Source organism: Lepisosteus oculatus, chromosome 6 (assembly GCF_040954835.1).
Source record: "Lepisosteus oculatus isolate fLepOcu1 chromosome 6, fLepOcu1.hap2, whole genome shotgun sequence".
Classification (NCBI taxonomy): Eukaryota; Metazoa; Chordata; class Actinopteri; order Semionotiformes; family Lepisosteidae; genus Lepisosteus; species Lepisosteus oculatus.
Genome location: NC_090701.1, coordinates 29,027,929 through 29,040,511, shown reverse-complemented (window position 1 = coordinate 29,040,511; position 12,583 = coordinate 29,027,929). Strand labels below are relative to the sequence as shown.

Below are 12,583 nucleotides of genomic sequence, written 5' to 3'. Positions count from 1 at the left end.
CCTGGGTTCTGTGGGGCTCTCCTCTCACCTCCAAAAGATGGGCCGAGCCTGGATTGGTCGGGCACACACACATTCCCAGGGTTCTTTGGGGCTCTTTTTTTCACCTCCTCTGTAAAACTGCTCTTTGTATGTATCGGGCACGAGATTTTTAGCAGATAAAAATAGACTTCCTAACATCTGGAAAGAAACTAGCTGCTACGACCGTGTACTCTTCAGTTCATATTTAATCAGTCACTTCATCACTTTCATATTTCAGTGGTGGTCAGCACCACCTCAAAGGGCTGCAAAATGCAAGGAATCTCTATTGACATTAAACAATACAGGACAGCGATAAAGTGTGACAAAATAACTCATTTAAATGAGAGCTTAAAAAATTCCTTATCTAACCCTGAAGCCATTTTAGTTTATTTTTGTGAAATATAAAATGCATATAAGCCTTCTATTCAATTCACTAAAATGCCATGCATCCCCACAAACCTCACATAACATGCAGCAACCAAAAGAACAGAACAAAGTGTATTTGATGCACATCATGTCTTGTGACATCTGGTTAGGCTGGCTGGTGGTGTGAATGAGGAGGTGTTTATTACACAAATCCATGTTTCCATGTCCTGTGTCCTGCATGGTTTAACAGCAGATACAAGAGCTGTAAATGTAGCAAATACGGTGTGTATTACCAGACTGCAGGGGGGCAGCATAAAGTAGTGGGTTAGTCTCTGGTCTCATAACTGGTGGATTATAGTTCCCCTACTGTTGTACCCTTGAGGGAGACTCTTTACCCCAGTTCCTCCACTCCACCCAGCTGTATAAGCGGGAACCAGCTTTCGGAATGTAATCCCTATGAAGGACCAGTATCCCATCTGGAGGGATGTCATGTGCTCTCTTGTCTGCTAGAACACTGTACACATTTCTGTACACCGGGGTGAGTGACTGCTGACGGGGCGTTTAACTGCAATACAGGCTACTCTGTTAAAAGAGCATGTGCTTCATTCTCTCACAAACAAGCCCTTAACACAATGGACAGAAAGATGTGGCATTCTGTTTGTGTGTCTGCCTGGTTGTGCAGAGAGGGGGCATGAAGACCAGAAAGAAAGAGAGAGCGTAGTGGGTAAAGTCTACAACGTCAGTAAATCAATTGGAAAACAAGCGCGCAGTTGAAAATCGAAAAGAACAGAATTCCTACCTCAGGGTTGTGGGATTGAGACAAGGCTTTAGTGAGGGCCCAACACTGTTCAATATCTACATCAGTGAGCTAGCAGAGGTGTTGATGCAGTCACAGCTCTTGGCCTCACACGACACCGAGATCAAGTTACTGCTCTTCACTGATAGCCCGGCACTTTGGAGCAGTACTGGGCACTGACAGTCAATCTTGACAAAATTCGACAGTCATAGTTTTCCAGAAGAAAGCCAGATCTCAGGAAACAAGACACCACTTCACGCTGTATTATAACGTCTATTGTCTACATTTATTGTCCATGTCTGTTTGTCATTTGTAGCTATTTTTTTTCTCTACTGTTACTGGGTAGAGCTGAATAAGTAAGCATTCCAATACACTTCAAATCTTGAATCTTGAACTGAACAGCGTCACACTGGAACACAAATCCAGCTGCACAGACCGGGAATTTTGGCCAGGCTGTGAGAACATTGAAGACAAAAGCACTGCTAAATAATAATAAAGCACCAATAAGCGGCGAAATAATAATAAAGCACCAATTAGGACACACCAACACAACATAAACTGGAATGCTACCAGACCCTAGTGAAAAAAAAACACACAGTGACCGAGTATCTGACCAAAGTAAAAAACAGACAGGAAAAACAGACTCTGATGAAGAACAGGCTCAATGACGATGACCTGGCTGTAGAAACTGGGTGACACAGGCAGGCCGGGATATGCAGAGAAGACAGGCTCTGCTCCCACTACCAGCAAGGAGAAGCAGCGACAAAGACGCACTTTCTGCTGCACTTCAAAAAATACAAAGGGATTTTAGACAAACATTCTTCACTAAAATAAGGCATCTAATTCCAACAATTTCCACACCTGTTAGAATCAGAACAGCTTCCAATACCTTCCACACCTGCCAAAACCACAACAGGTCCCAATCCTACTGGGAGAGGGAGGAGGGAACTCAGTTGATCTGGCAGCCCAGTATGTGATCTCCTGTCACAGCCTGAGGAACAGTGAGTCTGTCTCCCAATAATGCTCCAGCCGCCTACAGTATATGTCAATATTTTATAATATGTCTTTGTTGTAAATGTCTGTAACATGTCTGTAGATTTTATTTTACTTCTATTTTTTGTTTTGTTCCATGTTAATTTTATTATTTCTATTTGCTTTGGCAACACTGATTGTACCCATCGGTCATGCTAATAAAGCACCTTGAATTGAACTGAATTGAGAGGGAGGGGGGAGGGCCGACGTGAGAGAGGGAGAAGGAAAGAAGGAGCACTGTGATGAGTTGTGCAATTACCATGACAATGTGTCTGGTTTATCCACGCCAAAACGGCACCTTAACCGCTGCAGCTCAGGCTGGAGAGGCAGGTGAAGTTACAGCTCAAGAGGAGGAAGCAGGCCCAAACTGAGGGGAAAAACAGGAAGGCTGGGAACTACAAACAGGACAGCCCGGCCTTCAGGTGCCAGGACTATTCAGCTCCAAAAGGAGGAAGGAAAAATTGTCGTCTTCCTTTCTTTCTTTATAAACTGGAACTGCCCAGCATGGAAATAATATCTGCTGCTCCTAACAGAAGTATATATTTTTTTCCAAGCCCTAACCCATTATCATTAATGTTATGAGAGCACATGTTCCGACACATCCAGCCTTCCTCCACATAAAGCCAATTATGTGGAGGAATAAATAAAGCTAAAGCAAATTTGAGTGTTATACAGGGAGTTATTTTTAAGATTCTCTATTACCCTGTTAGACAGAGTATCTGAAGGGGCTTTGAACACTGCAAATTCAAAACGATTTATTGATGCAATCAAAGTGTCAACAACAAACAATTAACAAAACGTTACACATATTTATTTCAGACACTCATTACCTTGACAAAGGTGTGGCACAAACATTTACTGCCACTTCTTCAAAATACCGCTTCCAATAACATCTAAACTGTACAGAGTCGCATCACATAACTCTTATGATGCTAATCATAGCAACACACTATAAAAGCTGCACAACAGATTTCCTATCAGTTTATCAGCCTGTTTCCATTGGTGTGCTGCCCTGAGTGACCTCTTGAGAAAGAGCTGCGCTCCCTATATTGGGGGAAATAAAACAGCACAGGATACAATGATAGCCATTCTCCTGATTGTGCCACTCCCCAAAACACACCTTCAGCGCTGGCCCCTGGCTGACCCCCTCCTGCTTTCAGTGCTGGGGTCACTGAAAGGTCGCTCTCGGCTCTGTTTTGTGTCACCACCACAGCCACCCCATCCAGGAGCGTTTTCTTGCCTTTCACTGCAAAACCCTTAAGCATTATATCACGCCGACACACGCCGAACAGCATCTTATAAGTTCTCACCCAGCCACAAAGGGAAAGAGTTCAGCAAGAGCACATACCTATTTTATGTTTAAACTTTGGAGTTGATGTGCATCTCTAACAATCATTTAATAATATAGTTGGAGTTACTTGTCAGCTATAATTCACAGTGCACAAACTGCAAATGTTTTAAATATCAGACTGAATCTGAAACACTTTTTACAGAGAGCTTTTCTGTAATCCAACAAAGCTCACAACACATATTGTGTGGGTCTGCTTGGACCTTTCTGTGAGTTTACGTCTGCTGAAGGATTCCACAAATCATTCATATTTGGTGGAAGAAATCCAATGTGACTTCCTCACTGACCTTTGCCTAGTACAAGTCGTATTTCTGCTGGAGTAATGATACAGATGCCCTTTGATAACAGTGTCTCCTGTTTGTTTTGCCTTTTAAAACAGTCAAGTTCTCCCTCTCGGACTGTGGGAACGGAGCCCAGATAACCACAGAATATCTTACAGTTCAGACTGGAATCATTGGCAGGGACAAATGGCCCCTGATTGACCGAGCAAAGAATAAAACAAGAAAAATGAAACTAATCACAAAATAAAAATACAGAGAATGAGAGAGCAGGAGAAAGATACAGAGGTATGTTTAGAATATATCTTTGCATAGTTTTGCCTGTTTCCTTTCAAAAGACTTACTGATTTTCTTAATATTTGACTCTGTGCTTCACGGAACAAAGGTACTGTACATGCTTCTACAATGCTGTTTAACAGCAAAGTTTAAGAAATGAGCTATACTGAAATGTATCACCTGAGACAGGGATATAGGCATCTAGATATGCTTATCTATTTAGCTGAGTGTCAGTTCACTTTTGAAATCAGCTCAATTCTTATTGGTTCGCTTGCTAATTATAGTTTTACTGTAAGTCCTTTGGTATCAGGCCTTGTGATATGGTAATCAGCATGAGCAGGTGCTCCTTTAAAACTGCATTCACAGAAACATGAAAGAGAGATCTGAGAGGAGATCCATTAGGCCCAGATCCTACAAACCTCAACAAACGTCTTGTAGCAGTGTATTGAAAACCAGGCAATACAGCTGTGCCAACAAAACTCATTGAAAGACTTTTCCATTACAAATGATGGCTTTAAAACTGTACAAGGTACCTGGAATTGATATGAGCTTTAAAACAAATTGTGACAGACTGTATCTGCATCATGTGTGCACTGGGTAAAAGATTTCCCTTCACCCGAAACACTGTGAAGTAGGTTAAGCCTGTGGTTAATATTTGTATAAACCATTTTTCCCCTCTGGCTTTCTAACAGTTTTGCACACAATTAAGTCACAATGCCAGGAAAGCTCTCAGGCTGAGGCAGGTGGACTTTAATCCAGGTCATGTGAGCTGAGGCATTCAGAGCCTCAGTGACAGCACAAAACCTGCACAGCCGGCAAGCTGCAGAGAAACCCAGAGAAACAGTTAAAACAATGCTCAAAACTTTTTGCTGAACTGCAAAATTTGTTCCACCTGCACACCGATTCCAAATGAACACTCTATAAGTTTCTAGAATCCATGACAAGTATAATCCTGCATATAAAATAATTTCCAAATATATGTGCCTTTTAAACTCATCACAATCTATGCTCATCACAGGGCACTCTGGTTTAAGGTTTTGGTAAAAACTTGACTCTCCCAAAAACAAATTTCCTACCATCTTCACTGAACTGGACCCAAACTGTCACAGGGACAAACAACAAGCGCTGGGACATGCCGACTCCTTTTTGATCTTCCATTTTTGAAAGTGTAAAAATTCACCTGTTGAGCCCTTCCCCCCATTGTACTCTCTGGTGGTGTCCCTGCAAGTGTTGGTCTGTCTAGGAGGCAATCAGCCACCCTGACCTTTGTTACATTATAAGGCTTTGCTTGCTCAGCGAGCCCAGGATCTCATGCAGACACATCATTTGGAGACAATTAAATGTACAACACGCATCCTAGCGATGTGTTTTCCCCTCTTGTTCACTGTCTTACTCGGCTATCTGTGTGTGCAGGGGAAACGTGACATTTCCAACTCCACTACTTTCTTCTTCTCAGACTTTCAGCCAGCCGTTGCCATTTTCTAATCGTGTGTCCATCTCTGTGGATCCGAGCCCATATTTTGACACTCTTTCTGAAGTAGTTTTTGCATATTGGAGACAGTCTCAATCGGCACAAACAGAATTCGATCCAATTTTAGGAAATGAGAAGCAAGTTCCATTGCTGACTAAACAGCACCAGGAAACTCCCACTGTATTTCACTGCGGCCATACAGCAGAAGTCAAAAATGGCCCTGAAACACGCATGAACACACACACTCAAAGAACACGGAACAAAGCAGCGTTAGGTCATAAATGTAAAGTAGCATAAAATTGCAGCTCAATTACTTTACAAGAATGCATGAAATTGCTGAATTGGAAGGAGTGCTCAAAGATGATGCTGTCCCTGGCAGGAGGCCCAGCACAGCAGTGTGAAGAGAGTAAGGAGAGGGAGCTGCTGGTGTATCTCGAGCAATGCGTCAGTCAGGGAGAGTGTCCCTCAGTCAGCAGTCTCTCTGTGCCAGCCATTCATTCAGTCAGCGTGCTGCATTTGCCAGTATCCAATCAGTTCTGTCAGTCAGCGTGCTAAGGAACAGTCTTATACAGTTGATAAAGTGTCCGTGCTACCAGTTTAGAGATAGGGAATACCGTACAGTACTGTATCTGAGACCGCTGTTATTGTAACCTTTACTTTTCCTGACCCTTATCATTTGAACTTTCGGTCTTTAAAACCATAGTCACGTCAGGTTAATTACTGTATATGATGTTCACTCACTGCTCCCTCAGCATATAGAAATCCGACCTTAATAGGCTACTACGGCTGAGCCTCTGGGTTGTAAAAAGTTTTAAAAAATGATAGTACTTACAAAAACAGCACGCTGCTCTCTCTTGTAGGACAGAAGAAGACAATGTCAGGTCACTGTGATGACAGAGACTTAATTACAGCACCATTTTAATTGTTCAGTCTGGACAGAAACCGCGGTTCTGTTAGAGCATGAAATAGGCTTTCCCTGTCTCTCTCTACAGGTTAAATGAAGCGAACTCGCACCCACCACGTCTCTCAGCATCTCTCCAACAATAGTAAAAGTGAGAGACTAAAAGCAACCCTGACACACGCTAGACACGTCAGGCCAGTATCAAGATCCCAGAGCCGCCTGTTGCGCTGCTTGAGAAACTCCCATAAGAAAACGAAAAGGGCAACTCTTCACACCCCTGCAGAAAACGAGTGCAAAGCAACGCCTACCCGATTCCGACACAACCTAGCCTTTTGGAGAAAGAGACAGAACAGCTATGGAGTCAGCCCCGTGAACTCAGCCGCCACGGCGAGGTGAGCGGTGCTGCCTGCCACTGACATCGTGTTGCTGCTGAACTTCCCGCAACTACGCCGCCGCTTCGCCTGGCTTTGCTCCGAATTCGAAGTAGCTCCGATAAGCCATTGAAAACAGTACAAGGCATGAAAGAAACAAAATCAAACGATGATCGACCTACCTGTTGAAGGAGCCGCTGTCACAGCTTCCTCACTTTTCCCATTCGTGCTTCCCGTCCTCGCTCTCTCGCTCTATTTTCCAGTTCCTCTCTCTCTCTTTCTATCCCTCAGGGGAAATGCTTCTCCATAACAACCGTTCTCGTTTCCGGACCTTTTCCTGACGACATCAAGCGGCGACCGGGAACAGCTCAGCGGTATGGGACGTTTTTTCGAAGGCGCAGAATGGATAAATAGAAAATAATTATATACAGTAGTAATAAATATAACAAATATTAATAAAGTTTAGAGTATTTTGTACAGCAATCATCGGATAATGAGGTTACAATTCGAACTAACGTAAAATCCAGAAAAACAGTTTAGATGCGTCTGTAGGAATTGGAAGTTTGTGAAAAATCAATATTTTCTCATAAACGGATAAAAACAAAACTCAGGCGGTCACAGACAACTGGTAAATCAACAAGAAACTCCCTGAGCAAGCTTACACGAAGAAATATAAAAATTCAAACGGTTTAAGTGAGCAGAGGGAGAGTTTACCGTTACAAAGTACTGTGAGGATCGCAGTAAATCGGTTATGAAGGAGAAGCCCTTGGCGTCGGCATGTCTTTTTCTGTATTTGTATTCGGTATTTGTGAAATAAGAGTAACATCAAGAATAATGACGAGTGACTGCCTACTAAACCACGGGTAGTCAACCTTGACAACTGGAATTCTTGGCATTACAGCATTTTGAGCCTGGGGGGAATTGATCCTTAATTAATTTACCAGAAAATTAAAGATAAAATGGAGTAAAATCCTGGAGTGGCTGATAATCTAGGGTGCCAAAGTTAACTACCCCTGGCCTAAACTGTCAAAAGGCTGGACCAAAATTTCCACCCCCGTTCCCCAGAATAGTGAGCAGAGATACAGGGTTGAAGCAGGTTCTTTCTCTGGAAGGGACGTTAAACTGAAGCCCTTACTATTTGGTAAAGATCCTATTGCAGTATTCATATGTTTAGGGATGTTAACAATATCCTGACTGAATTCCACTTAGTGCCTGCACACTTTGACCTCCTTCAGTTTCACTCTTCTACCTCCTCTTCATGGAGAGTAAGCTGGGGTATTCGAAGAAAAATTCTTAATGCAATAAATTGTATAGGGCTAATAAAGTGATGTTATGTTATGTTATGTTATGTTATGTTACCTTATCTGCAGCTGCTGTCATATAATGGCTGACATGTGTCATCTAATTGGGAGCTACACAAAATCAGTCTACTATTGACAGAAAACAAAAGTCTGTATGAGACTGTTAATATTCTGTTTCCAGCCCTCTCCAGTATGTAATGTTCAATAGGGATCCACATTTTGTTGGTTTATTACCAGTTTAAACTACAATTACAGGAAACTTGTATTATAGCATTAACATGATAATACAAGTTAAGGGAATCGGGATGCTTACTGCAGTAGCTGAGCACACTACAGACCACAGGGGGAGCTCACTGTACAGGAATCAGCCTGCCTATGGTCCATAAGCAGTTCTTCGTGTTTTGATGAGCTGAGTGAAGGAGGCTGAAAACACAATTTCTGACTAAATATATTGTCCATTATATAAGAAAGATTACTGCAAGGATGACTGCAGGATACCTGATCTGGCATTTTTCTAGAAAAATATGAAATGATCCTGCCCACAAATTGTTTGCAACCTGTGTGAAACTTCATTGCCACAGTCTAGACAAACTGAGTTCTTTAGTTTCCTTTGGACGCATTAACAAGCACATTAAAAATGAATTTCCCCCAGAAAGAGGGTATCAGCTCTAAAAACTAACCCTACAGCCTCACTCCCTCGGCTCCATACAGTCTCCCATGCTGCTTTGATCAAACATTTGTTACACACAAAACACACATCATGTTTTGACATTACAGGAAAAATACTTTGTTCTAAGATAAATATATACATCTTCTCTTCCTTGCAATAAAATACAGAAACTGCAGACAAATAAAGTTAGCTCAGAATCCCTGTTAAGTGATACTGCAATAAAATACAGATTAGCAAGCATTCCCCGTTATTATTTTCTTTAAACATACACAGCAGTTGGCTCACCATGATTATTTTAAGCTCGTTGTGAATCTTTACACCACTGAGACTCTTTTTGTTTTGTGGAAATTTTCTATCATACAGACCACTATGAAAGTGTAGATGTTCTTGTTTGAGTAGCATACAGAACCTTTTATGACTTTTATGCTTCATAAATTAGTGCCACCCAAAGAAGGCTCAACAGCCCAAGTGCTGTGTTTCTTTTCTTCTCTTTTCAGCAACAAATAAACCTTTACTTGTTCCTTTGCAGCCTACACATGCTGACACGGCTACCTACTTGAACTACTTAAAGATAGATACTTTATTGATCCCGTGAGGGAAATTACAGTGCAACAGCAGCTTAACACAGATAACACAGCAACAGTGTAACATGGTACAATAATAATAATACAATACAATCAGTACAGTGAGAAGTGCACTAAGAAGAGTTACTCACAGTCCAGAACATGCAAAGAACAAACAAGAACAGAACAGTCCACAAAAAAGTCATATTGCACAATATGAATATAACTATAAATGTATTGCACAGGTCCCTGGCATATATTGCACAAAAACGGTTGTAAACGGGAAAAGTTTACTGTTCAGTCCAGAAACAGGTCACTGAAAAATAATGTCCATCTGACCACTACATAGTACAAAAAGAGTTTCATATAAGAAGAGGCCATTTGGTCAATCTAGTCCATTTGGTAGTAGCTACTGTATTTCATCTTACCCACCTCCTCAAGATCCCATCTCATTTAACATAACCAGGGGAACTGCCTTCAACACCATGGCTGGCTAACATATTCCAGATTCCCACATTTGTATTGTAAGTTGCCTTGATATCGTCTGGGCAAATAACAGTAAAATAAATAATTTAAAAAGCAGATTAACACAACAGCTGGAAGTGAAAGACACTGCTCTTTTGTCTAGGGAAGACAAGGCTTGAAAACCCTCCTTGATGACTTTTTTTGTGCGTTGCGTTTCCAGCTGAGTGTGTCTTTTACACAGCTGAGGATAATCTCGGTGTGTGAGGGAGATAGTGCTGGCATGAGTGGAATCATTGATCTCTCCTGCAGACTGCAACAAACAGAGAGCTCTCTCCCCCTGGCATCCCTGGCTATTGTCAGGTCAGTGCAGTGGCTCCTGGAGTCGTAGGGAATCTGATTAGAAAAGGAAGAACAAAGTCCTACTGCTCAAAATCAGGAAGGGGCTTTTTAAGTGCCTGCTGAACCTTGTAAATTAGCACCACGGCAGATTTACGTGTTGTTTAATGACTTTATTGTGTCCTTCTGTGAGAAAATAAACTGTTCGCTTCTTACTGGTACCTAATTTAAAAAGACGTGAGCTGTGCTTACCTCCTCTATACAGCTCTCATGTATAATGTACTGTATAGCCCACAGACACAGCAGAGCTCCTATGTATATTTTAGGTTCTGTTTATAACACCCTTCTGGGGTGGCAGCTTAGATCATCTGTGGCTCTTGGTGTCAGCCTGCACTGTGCTAGTTTTGTGTAGATGACTATATACTATTCACATCAGAAACAGCCACTGGCCGTTGTACAAGACCAAGGATGGGTGTGGGTCCCATTACCTTTAATTTGTATTCTCTGATGGGCCAGTGTAGCGACCATTATTCCTCTCCCTTGGTGACCAAACTGGGAATCAAAGATTAACAAAGCTTCAGGCCATTCTGATCCTTTCCAGTCTGATCTTTAGAGAAAGTACATTTCACCTCAGAGATTGTATAGACCAGTGCCAGGAAAGCTCCCATCAGATTAAGTTTCTATGTATATTTGTATTTAAAATGAAAAAAACATCAATTCAAGTTGCAAAATGCTGCATATTCATGATACAAACAAAATAATTTATATTGTCTATTGATTCAGTGATGTGAGAGGTTTATCCTCAGGACACGGACAACTATAACATCTCATTTTCCTTCAGATGTAATACCCCAGAAATGCTCTGTGCAGCTTTGAGGGACACCAGGAGAGTTACTGCCTGAGATCAGTTCTGCTGTTGACCACTGGAAGGTATTCCTCACAGACCTAAGGGTGCCTAGCATCCTTGCTCCATAATTAGACCATTGTTAGAGGCCGACTACCTTTATGGGTGAAATCGGTGTTTCAAAACCTTTTCCAATACAACACCTCCCTCCCAAACGTACAGTACATATCACCGCCCCAAACACATCCTTATTAATATTATGAATTAAATGTATTTAAATGTTTAATCCTAGGTTTCCTCGGAAGGCATAATCTCCTTATTAAATAATAAGAATTAATGTGAAGGAGCTCTAGGTCAACCGCAATCAGACGTTCGCGGTTTACGACTACCGAACGAGAAAAACTGAAATGCCACTCGCCACTGTAACTCTGAATTGGACAAGCGGTAATTAAAAGTGAGGAGATGATTTGAAACGCGGTTCCAAACTTAAGATGATCGTGACCTCGGTCTCGTGTCTATAAAATGAACGTGCAACATGAAAAAAACGTATATCTAAAAAAGTCTTGTTCTTAAATTCTCAAATTAAACGCGGACCTATACAACACTAGATGATAGGGACTGAATCCCCTCCTATCGTGACATCGGTACAGGCAGGTGAAGGTGCGATTACTATATTTCGTTTACTGTTCAGCAGTACTTCCAACCCTAGTACGTTGTTTTTTTCCGTAGCCGAGTTCCTAAACACGGTTATCTGCTTTGAACATTTGTAAATTACTTTCAGTTTTTATAAGGTAAAATGGGATTTCAGAACTGCCCTCATTCAGGTCTTGCCTGAATATAACCAAAAGGACCTCCGCAGCAAAAACAAATATTTGTGAGAGCTGTTTGATAGCGGTGTCTGTTCATAATACATTGATCAAGTAACAACAGCTTGTAAGTCAGAAATTATAGTAAGAAAGTTTAGGACAAGCTGAGTAAAGTTCTCTGCGCTTAAGCTGTTGAAAACAGTACCCTCGAATTACAGTAGGGGGGTTTGACAGAACTCACCAAAGAAACAAGTTAAATAAAAGTCTAAACAAGCAGACCAACCGAGTCACCGATTTGCACGGGACTTGAAGAGCTAAACTGGAATAGAAAGCAGCAGTGTCCCTGAAGGCCAAGGCAAGAGAACCACTGCTGTAGAACTACAGTATATACTTATTATACTGGAGACCATTCATTTGCGGTGAACTCAGAAATCGAAGCAATTAGAAAAAAACAAAACTGTACAAGAGTCTATTACATCTTGAAGAGAGCAATCGGATGTTTTTTATAATAGCTTGGTTTATACGCACATTTTAAATAGCTATTTGAAAAATCTTACTGTACAATAACGCTCGAATGATACAACGGAAGAAAAAAAACTTAAAAGCTAAAGTGAAATTATAAGTCTTTAGGTTTTAAAAAATGTCCATAGACGCAGAAGCAGATTCTAAATTCGAAGACCTTTACTGGCGTGTCAGATGAATTACAGTGTTGCTAAAGCAACACATAACAAGAATATAACA

The 12,583-nt window shown here is 41.4% G+C and overlaps 1 protein-coding gene across 2 annotated transcripts in view; it reads right to left on the bottom strand.

The window, feature by feature from the left end:
- ppp1r16a (protein phosphatase 1, regulatory subunit 16A) overlaps positions 1-7,143 on the bottom strand; it is a 30,994-nt gene extending 23,851 nt beyond the window's left edge. Inside the window, exon 1 of one of the 2 annotated variants that reach the window (XM_006634172.3) lies at positions 7,040-7,143. The gene's annotated coding sequence lies outside the window, so the exon portion shown is untranslated. The remainder of the gene's footprint in view (positions 1-7,039) is intronic. The other variant, XM_015354237.2, reaches the window with a different exon arrangement.
- Positions 7,144-12,583: the final 5,440 nt, after the last annotated feature.